This window comes from Zosterops lateralis (genome assembly GCF_965231275.1).
Source record: "Zosterops lateralis genome assembly, chromosome: 11".
In the NCBI taxonomy this organism is placed as follows: domain Eukaryota; kingdom Metazoa; phylum Chordata; class Aves; order Passeriformes; family Zosteropidae; genus Zosterops; species Zosterops lateralis.
The window spans coordinates 383,712-406,046 of NC_139771.1; the positions used below are offsets into that span (position 1 = coordinate 383,712).

Sequence of the window (22,335 nt, forward strand, 5' to 3'; positions counted from 1 at the left end):
GCTGCGGAGGAAGGAGGGAAACCAGGGGAACGAGGGGAGGGCGGCGGCTGCTCGTTCTATCTATCTATCTATCTATCTATCTATCTATCTATCTATCTATCTATCTATCTATCTATCTATCTATCTATCGCTGGGACGCTGCGCGGTGCCGGGGCTGGGCAGGAGCGGAGGACGGCCAGTTCCCCACCGCAGGGGCGTCCCTTGCCGGAGCCGTCCCGTCCCCGCCCCGTCCCGTCCCGCCGGCTGCCGTGCCGTGTCCCGGCCGTGCTGCGCTGCCCGGGTGGTTTCTGCACCACGCTCTGCTGAACTCGGGCGATGCGGCCCTTGGCCATCGCCACCGGCCTGGTGGTTTCCCACACTGCGCTCCAGGTGCTGGTGCCTGTTCTTGGGTCGTTCGTAATGCTCGAGAAGCGTTTTAGGAGCTGTAGGTAGAACATTCCTGTAGTATGGGTGCACCTTCTGGAATAACGGGACCCGTAAACCTGAAAATTAAATGAATTTACGTTTTGCAAAGGAGGATCTGGTTGTGTTAAGGAATACAGTCAGATTCAATAAAATGCATCACAACCCGCTGAGTTGTTATACTGTTCAAGATGGCATTTAGGCTTATGCTTAAGGCCAAATGCTTACCGAATTCCATTATTTCAAAGGAGGTTAAGACCTCAAGATCTGTCTGGAATACTGTTGCTTCTGGTTAATTTTGTCTTGCCAGAAGTACCATAGATAAAGGAGTAGGTCCTCTAGTGTGTTCTCCAGCTGACAGTAAGAGAAGTGCTGCCCTTGGGAGGTTGCACAGGAGCAATAACAGAGAAATAGACAGTTGAGGTGGAGTTTATTGTGCACAAAATCTCTGAACTGCTTTGCTTGTATTTCTATAACATTATCGCTAATCAGAAAAACATTATTACTTCCCCCCCCCCAATATTGCTTTGCAGCTTATTGTTTGGTATTTATCTGTACATCAGCTAGGAAGTTTTTGAAACATTCATTTAGGGACTAGAACAAGGGAAGAAAAGAAAAAAAAGTCTGGAGTGTTTTTCAATAGTGCACTGCTTATGAAGTCCTGTGGAGCACAGAACATACAAAATGGGTGATAAAAGCTGTGAGATTTCATACCCTGCTTCACAATGGATTCCCTAAATCAATACATTTCCATAATAATTGCAGAATTTTAAATAATACAGCCAACCAGACCTGGCTCCTGTTTTTTGTCAGAAACAGCAGGTGGCAATATAATTTCAAGCATCTTTTCAAAACTTTGTTATGGAAAATATCATCTTAAAAGGACTATAAAACAACTTTCACAGTCCATTTAGATTTCTTTTTATTTTTATACTTTGTAAATTATTAATGTTTGGCTAGGTAAGTGGTATGTTCTTTCAAAAAGCTGATAGTTGATTGGTGGTTTCAGAACTTAAGTAAAAAAACAATTGTGTTCTTTGTAGGCAAATCAAGACTATCTATGAAACTTGTCATGTATATATGGAATTGGATCTTTCAAAATTGACAAGTCTTTCAGGCATTTGATAAAATACTACATAAAGTAAAATTATTTGGGCAAATAAACAGGACTTCCTACATGGTAAAAAAAATTATTGATTCCATTACTGCACACTTGGCTTTATATTATCATGAAGGCCAGATAACTTCTTTTTTGCTTTCAAACTGCCTTGGGAATGTCATGTGTCATTCCTGCATTAAGAGGCAGAAGTCTAAAAATATCCGAAGTCCCTTAACAGAGCTGCAGTTTCACAAGGAGTCCCTATGGAATGTTTATGTATTGGAGAAGGACTGCATCAATGTATTTATCAAAGACGGAAAGGAGAATACTCTGTCCCTCAGCAGGCAGCCTTGCACTGAGGGGACATTTTGCACTAATGCAGACAGTACAAATTTTAAGGCAGTCTATAAATTGACACATTTTCTTAGATGGGCATGGAAATCTTACCTACATGGTGTAATTTAAAATGTTTTTTTTGAAAACCAACAAAGGAGTCTGAAGATAAATCCTGTTCTGATACACATTTAAAAAATACTGGCTTTTTCACCCTTCAATATTTGTTACTATACTCACTGGAACCTTTCAAATCTAAGACAACTATTTTATTTAAAGACTTTTGACATAGGGTGCATCATGGAGTGAAACTCCAGCCTTAAACTGCTTTTATCTTCCCTATATCTTTTCACAAGGCATGAAATTAATTGCCTTCAACTGACATATTTTTGTAATATGTGGCTGCAGAATCTACCTATTATCATTAGGCATTTTGGTATTTTGGATTGGATTCTTTAGCCACACATTCCAAACTATGGACGATATATCTATTCATGACAGTAAGTCTAATTGCATGGACTACATTTTAACTTGTCATGCTTCCATATTATAATTACCTTTAATAGTTTTATTCACTGATTCTTTGTGGAATTTCATGTGTGCATGAAATAAACATAATGGGCAGCATAGGAGTTGAAATTAAACATCTGAAGAAATCTAAGGACTGTTCCCTTTACTGAGTGTCCAAAAATATTGTTTACAGTTCTTAGGCCTTTAGAAAGGAGAATAGAGGGGGTAATACTTGTTTCTATAATGTAAGGACTGTTGTAGTGCTTGCAGGAAAAGCATTACCAGGCTCTATTTCATTTCCTCATAATCACTGGCATTCCTAAGTTCTTGATTTATCATTCTAGAGGACTGAATAGAAATGCTTTATGGCTACATGCATCTCTCCTAAGGATCATGAAACACTATACAAATACTTCAATCACTCATTAATTTAACCTTGTAATAGCTCATATAAGCAAGGTAAGAGGATAAGATTTCAGTGGGAGGTAGGTGTTATGAAAGCCCCATCAGGTGTCTGTCTTGATCTCCAGACACATAAATACCATTAATATCTGGCTGTAATTGACTTAAGAGAACAAGTCACATTGACTTTGCAATCACTTACTCATGAGAAGCCCACTCCAAACTGTTGTATTTGTTTTCTAGGTGGATAAATGGATTGCCACGATGATTAATTTCAACACTGTTAGTGATGCCTTGTGGAAGCTGGAACAATGGGGCTTTGGCCTGGAATTCAGTTTGCAAATGTATTTACAATGTAAATGCAGCTGAGAGGGTCCCCCTAGAATACATTTCTTTGGGGCTTGCATATGGAATGTAGCCAGATTTGAATTTGGCATTATTGCTGCATGGGCAAGTGTTTTTGAAATAGTTGAATATGCTGCTAATGTGGTTTGAGTCTATTAATTTCTGGTTTTTAACTTACTTTTGGAGGAAGGGATTCCCAATCCTTTTCAGAATAATGTGACTTTCATAGAAAGTGTATCCTTACACCCTACAGTGATGGGCAGAAGTCATTATCCTTCCTCTAAATACTTGTATGTAGTTTCTCTACCCAGCCATTGCAGTAAAGTAAATCCGGAATGTCCTTAAAGTTTCAAATTCATACATAGCTTTCAGGGCTTCTGGAGTTAAATGGGAAACCTAAACAGTTTTGGCCTTGCTTCCAATACATTTTAGATAATGCAAATGGGAGTTTTTAGACTTGTTTCCTTGATTGCTTCCTGCAAAAGCAACACGATGAAGAGTAACTATCAACTGAATGTAATCAAATGCCAGCATGAGATGGTGTTAATCTTTAGCCAGCACACACTTGATGATTAATGGAATGAACGTATTATCTGCGTGCCAAATAAACTGAGTGTTAAAATTTAAAAGAAAAAAATCTTTCTTTAAAGAAAATAATTTGCTTTTTGATGTTCCAGTTGATACAGGACTGCATGTTCTGATTCTAAACTATATATCCAAACAGGGGCTTACGTGACGTTATATCTGATATCTTAGATTACTACATACTGAGAAGTATATAAACACTAGAATATTTCTAAAATATATTCGTCTGTAGCAGAGAAATTCAGTTTCTGAAACCTGCCTTTCTGGTCAAGAAATGTGCAGGCCATCCATACCATACTTTTGTTCTCTGTACAGGGTTTTGCACATTTCCTTCCTTCATACAGAGGGATTTAAATGATAGCTGTGCTTGAGACTGTGTACATGGACATTGTGTTTGCATAACTTGTTCTGTGGAGTATTATATTTTATATTCTCAAATATGCACAGTTTAGACCACCAAGAAGCACATAAGGAATGTAAAGAAAATATGTTCTTACTGCGTATATACTGAACAACATTAAACTGGAAGGAGAAACTTGGGAGTAAACAACCCAAATTTATGTTAATCGAAACCTGCAGCAGCCTTTTCCTTTTGTAACCTGCAAGTCCATGGGTTTGATTGGGCTGCATTCAAATGGATGGGTGGTAAAAATGGCTGTTGCTCCAGTGGAGTTGCACCATATCTGAACAAGAAATCTTAATTCACCCTTGAGATAAACCCTTCAATTGGCTGCTTGGGCTCTATAGCATTTGCCGTAAGTATTTGTGAAGTATTTTGTGTATTTGGGTATCTCATGCACACCTAAGAATGGTGTGCACTCACCTTTGTAAGAATTATTCAGAGATTACATAACTGGATCTTTCCCAAAAAGGATACACACTTTCTAAAGCGAGCCTGCTTCAAAAGGACAGGTGTAGTTGCTGCATATCTGTTTGTGCACAGCCCTTTCAAATTGCAAATAGCCATAGTTCTCCTCACAGTCAATTCCTGTACTATTTCCTCACATGGAAATTTTAACTGAAAAAAAAAAAAAAACTCAAATCCATCACAAAAATTATTTTGATGTTTATGTGACTAAAAAAGATTTCCATGTAGAGCTATGATAGAAGTGGTATAAAGCATAGAGCATACATGGTAAGGCAAAAGGTTATCAAGAAAAGAATGGATTGTGGTCTAAGTTAAGAACCCAAGGGGCTGGAGATTTTTACCAAGTGTTCCTTCTACATCCTTACTAGCAAAGAAACAAAACCTCATGGTCCTTTACTATGGAGTGACTGCCAAGATATGAAGTTGTCACATTCCTTACAAATATATTTCTCAACAAATGTTGGGAAAGAATAAATTTAGCATCAAAATATCAGTATTTTCTGGTAATGAGAGATTAGAGTATTTTCTGGTAATGAGAGATTAGAGTGCTATTTATATAATGCTAATATGTAGAGTCAACTTTGGATTTTTAAAATAATAAAATTAGAAATGATCAGCTTATTAAGTGGGGATGGATGAGTGTTCCTTTGGAACAATTTATCATCTTTTTGTTCTCCTAAAAATATATTTTGACATTGTTTATAATTAAACACTATAAAAGCAAGGATTACCACTTAACATTTCATTTTTGTCAGGAAAGCATCTCCTGCAAAATAGTTACAAATGAGTCTCTTCTGCAGTCTTGACTGAAATGCATTATGCAGAAATCTGATAACTGCTCAGTACAATTTGCAAGCTGCAGAGAATTCAAAATAGTCTTTGATGTCTAGGCAGAAATTCACTTTACAGCAGGGAGTTTAGGTTGGTCCTCTGCATTTTATCAGCCCATGTTGTATTTAATTAAGACATGGCAAGTGTCTCAGGATTAGCCTTTGACAGCTCAGAGTTTTTGCTCCAGGTTAATAAGCCTGATCTTTTTTTTTTCTCTCCCATTTTTCCCCTTCATAAAATTCCAATAGGCTGTCAAATCTTCTACTACTTTTCTTGAAGGAATCTTCTTTTGTATAGAGACATCAAACTGGCACTGGTGAGTTCTTCAGCTTCATACATAGTAACTGGCCCATGTGAACTGATGAGATTTTACTACACAGCAGATGCATTTAATGTTATAAAATGATCATCTCACAGCAGCTATAAAATCAACATCCTGTATGAGGACTGAAGAAACTGTCCTCACAAGAAATCAATCAGTATGGACTGGAACATACACCAGTGAAAGCTAAGTGAAAAACAAGAAGAACCTTAGCAAGAGCAGCAGAAAAGAACCAAATAATTGAACTAGTAATGCTGTTTGTTTGCAATTGTTATCAAATATTAATGATTTTCATAAACTCAGGAAAAACTGTGGTAAATCAAATACTAATAAAGTAAAACTATATTATAGTTTAAAAATTAAGAATGTTGTCTTAAAGAGACCAAGGGAGTGCAGAAAAGAGGGAGAAAGTTAAGTCCTCTGCATACAAAAAATGGGTCAAGCCATAGAATTTTTCTGAGCAAGCACTTGATCACTTTCCTCTCTTCTTTATTCTGCTTCTGTATACGTAGACTTTTAAAGTACAACTTACCTTAAAAAGAAAATGGCCATAAATTAAAAACTCCTAAAATAAAAATAACTATATCCATTCAATAAGAAATGTTCATCAGAGCTTGGACAAATCATTATGTAGAGGATATTTTAGGAGAAAGCACTGAAGCAATCAAACCTAAGCCAGCTGCAAAAATAAAAAAGAAAATTATAGCTTTGGCAAATGAATGCTAGTAATTATATTTCCATCACTTTGTATTATATTGTTTGTCTTCTTGGGATAAGATTCAACTTATTCATTCTGGACCATTCTGATTGTTAGAACTTGGGCAAAGGGACTGTTCAGAAGAGCCTCTGAGGGAAAGTAAAACCATGTGTTTATGCTGTAATGGATCATATCTGAAAAGTGAAAGGTATGTTCTGAGCTCCTGGGGCTTCTTGTGTTTAATTTTTAAAGCCAAAATTTTCAAGGATTTTAGGGTGGACTCAGCACTGAGTTGCAGAGCTCCCTCAACTCCGGAAGTGAGGGCAGGTATAAAGGGACCTATTTTTGTGCTGGAAATAAATGGAACCCTGACAGGATGTACAAAAAAATATTTTTTTCTTCAAAACTGAATGTTTTGCATACTTTTTTCAAATTTCTGACTGGGGGGCAACTACAGAAATGCTGCACATGTTAAAATGGTCAGTGAGGGTATAGTAAGTACAAATATTACACTTTATTGTAACATGACTTAGGAAAATAATTACTATATCATTGCGATGTTTAGGGAATATGGGATTATTTTGTGTATTTAAAAGTTTTGTTGAGATGATGAATCTACATTAAAGTATATTTGTCTGATAAAAGTTGGGAAGCACATCCATGGGCCACAGGCAAAAATGAGCTAGCAGACATCTCTAGACCCATTTTCAGATGCTTTTGTATTTTTGTACTTTTGTTATTCTGATTAGCAAAAATCTTGAGTATCAGCAGACTGAATATAAATGTATTTATGCTGAAGGATAAACAGTAGGATTTTCTACCAAATTTCCTCATCTGTCCTTTTTTTACAATGCAAACTGTCATTTTCATAGGCATTTCCATATTTCTTGTCTTCCCCTTTATCAGTATTGGTTTCTTCCCAAAATTTCAGCTCAGTCTCTTTTCCTTCACCTTTGAACTGTACATTTAATTGGATTAATATTTATGTTTGGAGGCAGGAGTGATAAATTGTTGAAACATCACCTGCTGCATTATATGGAGTTAGAATATGAAGGAAAATATTGTAGGTATAGTTACTGTTTGGTTCCATGGGGGTTTTTTGTTTGGTTGATCATTTATTTCTTATATTTGGTTGATCATTTATTTCTTCTGGTTGTTGCTAGAGTACTTAACCTAAATGTAAAAATAATAATAAAAATTTTGTCATTTTCTTTGCCATTTTGGTAGTTCCAGTAAGTGTATGACAATTTCTGTTGGGAAAGCAGAATTTTATATACAATTTGCTAAGATTCTGTTAGCATTACAGATTACATGTCATGGTGAACTTAATTAGTACAGTATCGTAAATGCTCTCAAATGGAAAGTTTTATTATGATTTTGCCTTCCCTCCATCAGTTTCTGAATTTGAATTTGAATTCCGAATTTGACAGTTGTAATTAGAGTTGGCAATCAGTGAAACTTCATTGACTTCTGTAGATTTATGAACTATGCCCTAACAGTTCCACTTCCAGAAATTCCTTAAATTTCTTTCATATTTTGTGCAGTTCTTTGGAGATCTTTGTCTGGCTAAACCGTGCATAAAAATAGATAACCAAATCAGTAATTGCAGATTCAGCTCTGAGTAGAATAAATAATTGCAGAAATTGATTTGGTTAAAGACCATTAACTACACTGAATCCTCCTGCCTGTTAAATTTAACAATAAAAAATGGCTTTTAGAACTGGAAATATTTTGGTTTTATGCTTATGCCTTGCTTTTAACCTGTCCAAAGCTTAGGTATAGCTGAAACAGAAAATGTAGCATAATGGAGATTTAACAAAAAAGAAGAGAATGACTTACACCAATGTAATGCTTTCTGTCATCTTTTGTACAAGTGTCCCATTTTGCCAAGTTTTCTAAGCAAAGCTCTTTAATTGTAACTTGTTTCTTAAACCAAGTTGGCCTTGATCTTGGATATATTTCAAAATAATTTTAATAAATCTCAAAAAATGCTACTTGCTGAGTATTATCATTTTCATTAGTGCTTTAGAATTTCTGAGCATGCAAATTAATTTAGTTGTAGTCCTTGTCAGTCTTTGAAGAGAATGTTAATTATATCTGGCAATAATTGTTTTGAAGAAAATTGGGAAATCAGCCTGGATCTCTTGAATGGTTTATGATTCAATCCCACTTTATGAGTAAGCTTTGCCAACTGTTTTGTTTTTACAATGAAAGCTTTATATATGTGAGGGTGTGTGTACACACACATACATATATTAAATATATATAAATATGTGGAGTTCTTATAAGCATTCTTACCCATAAATATAAGTATTTACTGTATTTCTTTCTGCTTGTTCTGAAAGCTTCACACTGTTGTATTAGATAAGCTTTACTAGAAACAGATTGAGACACCAGTAACTCAGGATATTATTTTTTGAATAGGCAAAGGAGCTTTATTAAGAAAAGGAGATAAAACTGTTGTGCCATGGCTTTCAAAAAATGTTCTGTGCTTCTGCAAAACAATTATTGCCAGATATAATTAACATTCTCTTCAAAGAAAAAACTTACCTAGCTCCTACAGGATGATCCTGAATGTGGTGATGACAAGCATGACATGGAACCATCTCATTCTTAGGGGAGGTCAGGTCAGGATGGAATTCCTTCTGCAGGGGCTTTTCTGTCCTGCTGTAATGCAAGTGCACATCTGATAGTGCTGCTGTATTATATTCTGGAACAAATGAAATCTGCCAGCCATTATTCCAGTATCTACAAGTAATTGCTTCATACTTGCACAAATCTTTATGGGTTATGAAAAGTTACTAGTTTCTGAAAGGGAGTTCTGTAGTGCTGTGCCATACCTAGGTTTTTAATTGAGTATTCTTTCACAACATGGGTAAATCAGAAGTGCATATTATTGCATCATAATCATAAGAATGAGCTGAATTCTGTCACTTTTATGTACACTAAGTTGAAAATAACTGGGGTTTAAAAGGATTATTGCCAGACCAATGAACATTTCAGAAAAGGACTCTGTATCTGAAAAGTTGCAAGTGTAGAAGCTGCACACCGACACAGTAATGGCCATTTATGTTTCTAACAGTGATTACAAATATTTTCCCTGAAATTTTGGATGATTATTCTTAGCCAATTGTACGTTTGTGAGTGCTTTTTGACTTATCTTTTGGGAGTTAAATTACACAGCTAGATATATTATGTGTTACTACTATCCTATCAGAAATACCCAAATGGAATTTCCAAAGATAGCCTGTGAAACTGCCCTATGGCCAGGAGCTCAAACACATTGATTGCTATTCCTGGATAATTGGTGTGTAACCTCTTCCCTGCATACTTTACTTTTCCATTTGCAAAAAAGACCAGCATGAACAAATACTTTGATAAGGTTTTTCTTCAAATATGTTAGATTATGCTCTAAGTGGCATCTCTCTTTCATAGCATGTACACTGCTTTTGTTTCCACTAACACAGAAAAATGCAGTTTCATCTCATCTCTATGGCTACATGGAATATTGCAATGTGACTCTCGAAAAATCAAAATTTAATTTTTTTCAAATAAATTCTTTTGTTTGGTCTCAGGGAGAAGTAAAATACTGAAAATAATCATATTAGAAAGGCTACATGGTTCTTCATGTGTATGATATATAATATTTCATAAATGATTTAAATAATTGCCAAATTGAAGGACTGAAGCTTTGCATAAAAGCTTCTCTGAAAGGGATTCTTTACCCAGGCCTTGCTGTATACACATCACCCCTGATAGCTGCAGTATAGAAGGGGTGGTTGTCTGAATGATCCCTCCCTTTCTGTAAATATATATATATAGAGAGAGAGAGAGAGGGAGAGATAATAGATAGAAGGGACCTGTTGCCTGTCTGTCTTTTTTCACTTCTGTCTCTTTCCTTAATAAAAATGAGTTATTGTGTTTTCTTCTCTCATGCTAAGGAAATCAACAGCATAGAACACTTGAGATCTTTCTGAATGACCTTTGTATATCTGTGAAGTTTGAATAAGCCAAATAACGCCACCATGGTATTAAACTAAATTTTAAGACCACTTAGGAGATGATAAAATGCTTACACATTTAACTCTTGGCTTGGTCAACGAAAAGAAGATTATGTCTGTGACAATTAGAACTTGTTGTAATGAGTGCAAAATTAAAAAAAAGGGAGAAAAATAGGGACAGTGGGACTGTTGGCTACCTAAATAAGCTGCTGAGCAATATATGAGTAACTGATTTATGAGAGTTCCAAGCTCAAAATGCATTCTACAGGTGCTTGAGAAACAGCTATTTCTGTCTTCCTAATAAGTACGAAATGGCAATGAAGAGTTTCTATTCCCTCCATCCATCTGTATTCTACACCCATCTGTCATACTTTATCCCTGTTTAGATTGAAAAGGTTTCTGAATTATGCAGTGTTTGGATTTACAAACTAGAGAACCAGTAGGGTGCCTGTGGCAGAAGCTGGGGGATCCGGGGATGCCAGCCCTGGGCAGGAGGGCCCCTGTTACAAGAGGCCACTTTTGTTCTTGGGGTTGTTAAATTCTGGTCTCTAATGCTTATCACGAAAAAGCACAGTTGCACTCTACTGTCTTTAAGGACACATCACTTCTGAAAAATATCAGCTCATCCAGAGGATGTCTGGAAACAACTCAGTGACCAGAATGGGAATACTTCTTAAAATATAACTCAGGCTTATCAATTAATAGATACTTTTTCCTCTGATGACAAAGCTAAATGTCTGTTACTGTGCTGTTATACAGAGCACATAGATGGTCTGTATCCTTTGATGTGTCTTTAATTTGACACAAATGGAATTTTTAACTAAAATTACACAAGCATTTATTTTAGATTTAAAAATGCTATTTGAGCTACTGTAGATGTATCCAGTCAATTGTATGTCAGCACGTTAAAGGTAAGAATTGTTCCTTTTTCCTAGAGAGATATGTAATTATTGTAAACAATAGTTTAGATATATGCTTACTCAAATTATGACTAACAAACAAGTTGAAACTGCAAATAAATAACTTGGGAAAAATCAAAAGAGCTCAGAAGTATCCTATGTTCCTATAAAATATGATTGCATCAGGAGAGCAGCAGAGGGAACAGCATATGAAAATGAAAATAATGTTTCGACAATTTATGGTTTTTTTGATAGCTTCCCTTCAACATCAGATCATGAAAAGACCATGTGTTACGAAAAGGTGGATATAATATAGAGAGATTCAGTAAAATGAATGAATCTTTAGTTTATGTTTCTGCAATAAAAAATAGCACTGATAGTGCTAGAATAGTGCCAGGAAACAGTTAATCTGGTTTTTGAGTACAGGAACTGTGCAACCTTAGGGATACTGGTCCACTTTTGGTTCCACTGTAAGAAGAAAATAATAATCTGAAGGATAATACTGTATCCTAAATTCCATCAAAACCTGACTACCAGAGGGGATTGTTGTAGGAATCATCATCCCTGTACTTGAGGTGTGGACCATTGCTGGACCTGGGCTAATAAAAAGTACTTCATCAGTAACTCGGTAGTTTTCATTTGTTCTTCCAATATCTAGTCCAAAACTACAGCCATAATTCCATTGCAACATGGAGTTTTATCCTTCTACAAATAAAAATTCTAAAGATTGCAGTACTTTATTCTGATCTTTCCCCCATCTCTCTTATCTTCCTTAGGTTTTTTTCCCCTCTACTTGTATGTGTCTTAGTCATTTCTACACCTCTGAAAGTGTTCTACATTCCAAGCTAATCTGCCAAAAGCATCTCGAAGATCCACACTAATTACATGGGTGGGCTTGGTGACTGCAGCTTAAATTTCAAATGGCAATATGCAGATCTTGAATATTTTCTGTTCTGTATCAGAACTGCATGATTTTGGAACACCTCAGTATGAGTTTCAGTAGCATACAGGATTTGTCTTTTAATAACTTAGTGTAGGAGAACTGCAGTACCCCAGCCGTCTGCTTTATGCTGAACTCTCTGAAGCAGCCAATTTTGTCTTCCAGAATGTGGCTGCTGCACATGCTGGGTGCTGATTGCAAGTATTATCTTAAGAGAATCACTTCTCAATATTTAAGAACATGACTCTTCTTTCAAAGGCATGATTTTGGGCTTTTATACCCCTGCTGGCTTCATCTCACCAGGAGCTACCTGTCAGATACCATCCTTCAGTTCCACAGCTGCCTTTGCTGCTGTGTTCTGTTTATCAAAAAACATGGGAGGAAGAAGAGGACTATAAAAAACCAACAACCTGCACCTTCTTAAGAAACAAAGAAAGTAGCCTGGCAAGAAAAAGAAAACCTATGCTGTAGTGCAACCAGAGTCTGAGAAGGGCCTGAAACCAAGAATCAGAGCCTTTGGGCACCCTAATCTGCTTTATAGAGAGCTCATGAAAATTGAATGCAGGTGGCAGCCCTGCAAGAGGAGGTGTAACCAGAATATTTCTGCCAGGCATTTTTCCTTGCCTACCAAGCCTTTGTGTTAGCAGATATGAAAAGAAAAGTTCAGTAATGGATGTGCTCGACAGGCACAATAGGAGGTCTTGGAGATCTGGGGGTTTATGTGCTCACAACCTGAATTCACCTTACGCTCCTGAGTACCTGCTGCTGTACCAAACTAAATCCTTCCTAAGCCTGATCCTCTTTCTTCACTTGTGTTCCTTATAATACATTGTGAATCAACATAATCTCTGGTCTGTAAGGATACCACAGAAGTGCTATTTCACTCAATTAATACAATTGTAAACTATTATAAATTAAATAACTGTCAACTTCCAAAAGACTTTATTTTCTTTAGTTATGGTCCCATATTCCCATCTTTTCTTCTCATTAAAAACCACAAAGTAGTTTAGATTACTTTTTATTTCTAAATTAACCCTTCTGTCTGTCAAGCACAGGCCATGAAAATGTTTATGATCCTAAAATTGCAACTGAACCTTAACATCAAAACCATGAATCCAATTAGCTGCATGAAAGAAGCAGACAAAATATTTCCAGTGAGATAAGTTTCTGCAGAGGTAATATGTTTTCTTAGACCAATTTCTGTAGCTGCAAAATATTTCTACTAATTTTCAAATGTACTCCTCTTCATGGCTGCCTGGTCAAGGTATTAAAAAAAAAAGTGCAGGAAATAAAAATATATATTTGCAAATTGAAAATACATTTAAATAAGGAGCAGAGAAATTTAAGTAAGCATAAATAAGATGCAGAGAAATGTTATTTAAAATACTGGTGCTGTTACTTCTGCCTCCTGTTTTATCCCAAAGTCTCTCAGGTTCTTAATTAATGTTAAAGATGGCCATAAACAGCTCTTACACAGCAATAGCAGTACAGTCTGCTCAGGGGTCAAGAAATCATGCTCTGTATTGTAGTCTGATCTTTCATGGTTTATGAAAATCTTTTTAACTGAGCTGTACACAAACGATTAATGCATTTATCCTTCCCTTCACAGTGGCTGCTGCTGTAACACAAGGTTTGCCTTCTCTCTTGTGCCATATATATTCCCTTTCTGATTGCCCTGAAGATTTCAGAATAAATTCAGTACTGCATGGCAAAATACTGCTTTACCCAACATGAAAAATCTTTTTGTTTAGAGTCAGTAGTTCACTTCCATATAGTGTCTGACATCCTGAAGGAGTAAAAAATGGAAATAAGCTATATTTGTGAGGTTTTCCATTGCTTTTCTCTTACCTTCTCTGTGGCTGATAAATGTAGTGAAATTTTGTATTGCATTGCATTGCTTCCTCTAGCTTGTAATTTAACAAAAGTGTTTTACCAATACTTCTGTTTGTTTCTGTTGCCTGGCTTTTTCTGGGAGTTCTAAATCTGCTTCTCATCATTTCTATATTGCTTCAGCATAGATAATGGCTTTCTTCTGCTTTTTTTCACATCTGCCAAAAGAGTCCTCAATACCAGTGCATTAACAAGAGCATACATATTTCTTCACCCTTAAAGGTGAGTGAAGGATAGACTAACAATTGCTTATAGACTCCATTTTTCTTCCTGTGTTTTCAGGAAGAATTTTTCAGCTAATTCAAGTAAGTTTTCTTCCCAAGATTATGTCTAAATGGACAGAAAAAAATATGGGCAAATTAAAGTTGATATGGTATATTTAATCCATAACTAGAACTGGTTGGAAACAAACCCTCCAAATTATTATTTATTTCTACCAAGCTTAAAGTTTGACACAGTCCTGTTGTGTTTTTGTTTGTTTGTCATTTTTTCATTTGACTCTCCCAATAAAGTCAACTAAACATTGAGAAAGTTCACAAAAATGGACAAAGGAAATAAGTCATAATCATACATGGATTTTTTTTTCTCTAAACAATACTTTCTCAAGTGGTAAAAATAAAAAATCCTTGAATTTGCAAGAACTTCATTAGGAGAGCCACCTTCTCCCTCATGGCACAGTTACACCTCAGGCACAGTCATGCTCACGAATTGCACATGCTGAGTATTGCAGTCCACTAGAAATAGAAGTGCCAGACTGGCAGGGAGGAATTCCTGTACTTCAGCAGCCATTTCATAATCAGTTGTAGGGAAATGTTATATAATGTCAAGCTGACAATAAACAATATTTCTCCCTTTCTATTTTAACTTGTGAGCCTTCTCTTTTTTTTTTCTCTATATAGCTTAATGAAGAAATTAAAATTGATCAGTTGATAAAAGAATATTTTAAGGCCTGTATTTTAAAGCCTATATTTAATCTTTCTTCAATTTTAATTTCTTCTTAATATTTACTCTTTCTTCAATTTTAAAGACCAGAACTTAAGTGAAGTAGTCAGAATTGCTTGTGCTATTTGTTATTCTGTATCACACCACTGACAATTTCAATGACAAAATGGATATCCACTGGTTATGAGATCCTGTTGTGAGTAAAATGGAACAACAAAGTTAAGATTACTCCAGTGAAGATTATGGAATATGTGACAACTGTCTGGTTATTGAAATATAGGATTCCTTGTCTAGCCTTAGGTTGTTCAGGAAGCAAAACCTATGTTAGTAAAGATAGAAATCTAACATTCTTGTGTTCTCTAGATTGTTGTGGTTTTTATTTTTTTTATTTTTTTTTTTTTTTGTTTTTGTTTTTTGGTTGTGTTTTTTTTTTTTTTTTTTTTTTTTTGCATAGTACCACAAAAGTTTTGAATGAACCACAAAAGCAGGAAGCATGTTTTCTTCTTAAAGGCTCTCGGACTTTGTAGTGAAGAAGACTTCAAAATTGAGACAACCTGACCCTTTGTATCATAGATTTTTTTTTTTTTTCAATTTGTGGAGGTTTTTTCATGTTTGCATGCAGAGGAGTATTAGTATATGTGTAAAAGCACCTATAAATCCACGTTTTAAATTGTTTAAATTAATAAATATAAAAAAATCCAATTTCATTCCCCATAAATGTACTTTGTGTAATCCTGTGAAGTATTATAAAGCAGATATGTGTTACTCTCTCAAAACAGTCTAGAAATTGTCTTCAGTGTGTCTATAGAGAGTAACAGATGGAAGACTATCAAGTCACCTTATTATACCAGTAGTGTGAAGCTCGCACCTGCTATACAATGTCAGTTATTAGCTAATAACTAACCTTTGTGGGAGCTGGAGTGGCCATCCATGGTCAGGTGTTTGGTATTTCTTGTTATTCAGTTGGACAGCAGCTCCTCAACAGAACCCACTAGGAGCACAAAAGCAGGGAAGCAGCTGTAGGTTGTCAGCTTTGAAGCTGACATAGCCATACAAGGTAGCCATACAAGGCTACCATTTTAAATTGTTTTCACATTATTGCTGAATTTGGTTGATCTAATAGGGCCCTACTCACTGCAGGAATTTGGTTCTGTTGGGGACTGCTGTGGTGGACTAGCTCCCCCCACTCAGGTAGTTTTGTTCCTGCCCCTGATTCAGGCAATACCTCAGGCTTCAGTACTCAGCTGTTTAAAATTGGAGGAGATTGTGCTGCCAATAAAAGGTTCCCTCACTGCCTAGCTGCTCTGTAGTTCTGCTGGGAAAAGGTGATGGGCTGGGGGTGAATAGTCTGATTATCCTACTTTTTGTATCTGCTGACTTTGCTTTAGAGGCTGAGCTCACAAGTATGGAAGGAGATGTGTTTTTTGCAACTGGCGAGCTGGCAGAGGGCCTTAGCTGCCTTCAGATGAAGTGCCTCACGTTGACACTTGTAAGTAAAGTTTTAGTATCTGGATTTACTTTTCAGGAGTGAAAAGTAAATTTTTGGCATTTGAAAGCTTAATTCTTACTGAAAAGTCAGTTGGACTTTAGCTCTGATGTGTCTAAGGTGATTAAAAAAAAAACCCCAAACCGGGATCTAAGTGTTTATTAGTCAGAACTCATTTAGCAGCATTTCTATATAACAGTCGCTATGTAGATTTACATGTGCAACAGTGACATTGTTTCCAACCAGGAAAAATAAGGGCCGTTGATAAAACTTAAAATATTAAACAAGATGTTTAAGCTGTATTTGCTGGCTACTGTTAGTGCTTCCTGGATTTTGAATTTTCCTAAGAAATATTCTTAATATGTTGTAGAGTTGGTGCAAAAGCCTGTTAATAGCCCTGCTTTGAGATGTGGAAGCTGGAGAACTTCTGTGAGATGGGTATTTTTATTATTAAAATATTTTAGTGTTTTTGCTCTGCTTGTAACTGTGATATTAACAGCATCTGCTGGAGTGGCTTTATTTCTATCCTGAATAGATACAGGCTGTGTGGTGCATAATAAACCACTAAATTACGTAATTACAAAAGAGTGTGTTTTCCTTGTTTGTTTTTTGTGTTATAATGACTTCCTCAATGGTCTCTTGTGTGTTCATGTATACTCAAATAACACTTTTTCGTCTTTTGGAAAGCACGTGATCATGTAAATTAATAATGAATAAGTTATACTAACAATTTTTTGAATCATGGTGATGTGTCTTGGGTGATATGACTTGAGGAAAGCAAAGCCAGAAGCTTACCATATAGTGGAAACTGTTTTGCAACTCAGTTTGATAGGTATTTGTAGGTGAATATATAAACTGATAAAGAGGGAAGAACAGTCCATAAGTTAATGACTGATGAGTGCACCACCTCTGTGGACTAGGCTGATAGGGCTTCATTTGGTAGTCAACAGAAAATGGAATTTTTTTTCGATTATTTTGTTTGTTTGGAGCTTTTTGTTTTTCTTGGGTCAAGTGTTTACTTGAAATCTGATTACCATGTCATGGTAAAGGCAATATTTTTTTGTTTTTTTTAAATTCTGTACCCTTCAGTGTAAATTAAGTAGTACTAGGGAAGCACAGAGGAATAGAGCGGAGCCAGGTTCAATGACTAAAGCTGAAATACATTTTCCTGTGTCTTTTAAAGTACATGCCTGCAGTCGCTTGCTAGTAATTATGCAGCAGGGACCAAACTTCTATTCGTATTTCTGTTTTTGAAGAAATTAAGCACTAAATAATATTTATCTTCACCAAAACACGAAAGGGAGCTAGCTGCTTCTAAAGTCTTAGTACTACAGGTAAGAAGAGAAGAAATAATTGGGAAGGATGAACAGATGTACAGGACTTGAAAATAGTAAGTAACATTATACATTGTTGTGATAAATTTTGGGTAAAAATTCGTGTATAAAATAATAACCTGATGTGTAATGGGAATAATGTTAATAAAAATTGTGAAATCCAGTATAGGGCTAATCGTTTCCTCCCCAGCCTGTCAGTCTCAGTTGCAAAGACAGGATGAACATCATCAAGCTAGACAAAGACACCGGCCAACCTCGATAAGAATCACTTCCTTGCCAATGCAAGGAAGAAATTCCTTCGTGACGACGATGCCAATCTCATCAACTCTCCGGCTCAACAAGCAAAATGAAATCAGCATAAGACTAACACATGAAATTGACATTAAAAAGAGTTTTCCCGGAATGAGACAATGAGACCTGACGAGATCCGGGAAGGCCATCGAAAAGAAATTTGGACTATTCAGCCCATCCTGAACACCTGGACTGCCTAAGGGCGGAAAAACCCTATAAAGTGCTGGACTGAAAGCTGCATCGGCGTGGATTTGGGAGTCTTGTACCCCGGTGCGGACCCTATCCACCCAGCGCGGCGCTGATATTCTCCTAATTTGTGGCTTTCTCACTTTTCTGGTGTTCGATATTTTGTTATTAATAAATTGTCTTTTATTTATCCGATATTTGCCATTGCATTTATAACAATTGTTATTTTGAATTATTTTTTCGTAGAATAAGTAACCAGAATGGTTGTAATAAGTATGTTTTATACTGTTCTGTTTCCAAAATCAGTAGACATAGATGGAGGAAAATAAGAGACTTGACAATATGTATTCCATATGGACTTGCTTGGTTAGGGTCTTCTTTAATTTGGGGTAATTGAAATAAAAAAAAGCCATTAATTTCAGTGGGGCTTCCACAGCTCCTGATGCAAAAGCAGAAGAACTGTGAATATACTACATTTTTAAAGTAGAAAACAAATAAACTGAAGTCTGCTAGCCAAAAATCTATTTGATGATAGAAACTGTTGACAAGTGCAAACATTAGACATAGCATCACATGGCACCTTATAATATACATAATGGTTTAAGTTTTACAACAGACTGCTTTCCTCTAACAGTTGGCTGAAAGATATGTCTAGTAGTTAATGGGAACCTCTTAAAATAAACAAAAGAAAAAAAAAGTGGTACTTTACTCATGATCAGGGTCTTTTTATGCTTAATGGCATCCACCTGCGTCATGGCACCAGGGATAACACAGATGGTACTGTGATTAGACTGGAGACCAAAACTGGAAATGAGAACTTTAATCAGCTGCAAAGTAGTCAGACTTAAGGACATAATTGATATTATCCTACCCTTTGGATTCCAGCATTGTCTTGAATTTAAGGAATGAATCTTATTGAAGAGTTTGGATTATGTGACCCTGAGGTCTTTGCATGGATGTTGTTTCTACTAATACAATAAGTAGATTAGCTGTAAAATTCTGATTACTTTTTTCCCCTTCTTTTGAACTGCACATTTTTCTAGCAAGTCTTTTTGAGTACAATTTGGCAAACTATTTTTTTCCCCACAAAGGTCTCCAATGGTTTTATACACAGTGGGTATATTCTGCTCTTTGGCACTGGTAATGGTGACAGTCCCCTGGAGAGGGTCTCCTGCTCTGAGATTGGTTGTGTGTGATGAACTCTGCTATAAAGTTTATTGACTGATAGCAAGCTTAATTCATTGCAGCCTCATGGCAACTCTGTCTTCCCCTAGTGATTATTCCTTGGAAAGAAGATTCTTAGGCTACTGGTCCTCTGTCAGGATGCTTCTGGATTTTGCTGGCTATCACAAGGCCCTCGGTCTTTGCCAGTGAATGAGTCACGAAAAAGATAAGGCAGAACCTGATGTTCCTTGCCTTTTCATATAGGCAGGAATGGTGTGACACGTTTAAAGAACTGTCAGCAGCTGACACCACTTAGAAAAAAAGTCTTGTCATCATTAACAGTACTGAGACACAATTAGATTTAGCAATATTGAGACAGGTCTGTAAGAGATTCTTATTTCACACTGAATCCAAATTAGGGTCTAAGCTGAAAATGGGCACTTCTTGTGTTCTGAAGCATTCAGTGTAGGGACCCATTTTGTAGTGCCGATCTGTTTTCTTACAGATGCAGACTTGTGAACTTTTGGGGAATACTTTGTTTGCTTTTCAGGTCAAGTGAAATTATTTGTATACAAAACCATGCCCCTTCTTGTCAATTTCTCCAGGAACAGATTCTCTCTGTCCATAATCTTCATAGTTTTGAAACTATTTGAACAGAAGTGTCTTCAAATAAGTATGCAAGTTCAAAACGAATTGAAGTTTGCATTTTAATCATGGTTATTCCATTACTTTGAACTCAGAAAAAGTATTTGCCCTCTATTGCAATTACAGCTGAGGTAGGTGGATACTGTAAGAGTGTGTCCCTTTCTTGGGGAAATGCAAACCTGCTATGCTCCTGCTGGGAATGGCATTCTAGCAACTCCAAAGGAGTATCTGTGACAGCCAAGTATTTCAACAGGCTTTGGATAATTCAGATATAGCAATATAGGGATTATGCTAATTTTAAATGTGACTGGTTGAAATCAAGTTGATTTGACATAGTTTTTAACAGTTATTCCATAACAGTTGTTCTTCTCAATAATGTTTAATAGTGGCCTTTATAGGTGCCTATGTGGGCAAGAGAGAAATAAGAGATTATATTAAAGCTACTACAAATCAAAAGTGGTTCTTAAAATCAATGTGACTGCAATGACATCAAGAGAATACACATAAAATGTTTGTGAAATTTTGTGTAGGGTAAGTCTGAAGGTGAATTCAGGCTAAAGACCAAAGGTGATCACTTATAATTGTATACAGAGCAATTAAACTAAAAAAAAAAAAAAATTGAGGAGAGAAAAATAGAAGAGGACCAAACCCTCTGCTCATAGGATGAGAAGCCAGTGATGTTTATAGAAGTTTCTCTTACTCCCCTTCATAAAAAACAATGAAATCTCAGGAATAATTTTTTATGCAGTCTGGAGTTTTGTTATGAAAAAGGTTTTCAGGTTTTGCATAGCAGCTAATCTGTGGGGTTTTTTTTCCCTACTGTATATTGCTTTTGAAAAAAAAATACAAATAAATATGGATGTCATCTTGAACTTCTTTTACACTCAAGTCAAAACACAGATTCAGATTTGTGGGGTTTTTTCCCCCTGTTTGTGTAAATGCACGCATTTAGCAATGGTTTTTTACACATCACGTTCTGAAGCACCTGCCTTTGAACAGTTCTGGCCTTTGGCGAACAGGAGCGAGAAAGCAATTTAGCCTCTGCAGTTTTACGCAGACATAGGTGTATTTTTAGGCCGTTTCACAATGAGTAACACGCTTGCAGCCGTTCCCTGGGTGGGGACGGGAACCCGCGGGCCGGCGGTGAATGGCCAGAGCCGGGCGGGCGCTCGCAGGGATCACGGGCTGCGGTGTGTGTGCTGCTGCTGCCCCCGGCGGCTCCCAGCCGCGCCGCTGGAGCCCGGGCTCCTCGGGAATGCTGGGAATGTTGAGTCAGGGACTGGCAGCCCAGACAGCCAGGCTCGCAGCTGACTGAGGGAGACTCGCCGAGAGGCGGAAAGACGAGGGACAGGGGCACACGAGCCTCCCCCGGCTGCAGCAGGTTCCTGCTCTCGGCCCCCCGGCAGGTGTTCCGCGGCCCCGGCTCTCCCTCCGCGCAAACGGGATGCCGGCTAAACGTGATGTTGTAAAATCCGCGTGAGGACGGCAGGCAGATGAAATGATTTGAAAGGTGAGAAGCTTAAGCAAGAATATGGCTGGGATGCATGGCTTCAATTTACCGTGATTAAGGAAATGCTGTATGTTGCTTTTTTACAGCTGTCGGGTGTAAAAATCTGGAGGTGAATGTGCAGAATAGGCTTTTTATATTGCTTTGGAAATACGTTGTAATAAATGGGACCAAGTGCACGTCTTATTCTTGTAACAGAGTGCCTCTCCCTGTAGAATCGTCAACCAGAAATCTCTTGCAATTTCTATTAAAAGTAGCCTCCTTAAATAGGACTCTATTTTTTCCTCTTTGTGCCTAGTATTTTAAAATATTATTTTTGTTGTTAAAGTTTTCTAGAATAGATTTGATGAGCTTTGGAAAAATCCTAGCTTTATACCTACATAATGGGTAATGTTTGGTGTTTTAAAAACCGTGTCAAGGAAAAGGTGAGAGATTTTTGTTCCCTTCCAGTGGCTGGCAGATGGAAACAGACGCTAACAGGATATTATTTTTCAGGTATATAATTAATGAATACTGACGGAGCTCCCTTATTTATGATGCTCGGTTTATTCTTTTTAAAGAAAAAGACCATTTTAGGCTGGACAAGCGATGGATGTGATGCATGTGATTAAACCCACGCCTATATTCACCAAGGATACATACATATTTTTTTCTGG

At 36.8% G+C, this 22,335-nt stretch overlaps 1 protein-coding gene and 1 long non-coding RNA gene across 6 annotated transcripts in view; one reads left to right on the forward strand and one right to left on the reverse strand.

Annotated features, from left to right (window-relative positions):
- The window catches only part of LOC310913950, a 293,389-nt gene that overhangs the window by 41,792 nt on the left and 229,262 nt on the right, over window positions 1-22,335 (reverse strand). The window lies entirely within an intron of this gene.
- ERC2 (ELKS/RAB6-interacting/CAST family member 2) overlaps window positions 21,500-22,335 on the forward strand; it is a 438,499-nt gene continuing 437,663 nt past the window's right edge. For all 5 annotated transcript variants that reach the window (XR_014590924.1, XR_014590925.1, XR_014590926.1 and 2 more), the window contains exon 1: window positions 21,500-21,682. The gene's annotated coding sequence lies outside the window, so the exon portion shown is untranslated. The remainder of the gene's footprint in view (window positions 21,683-22,335) is intronic.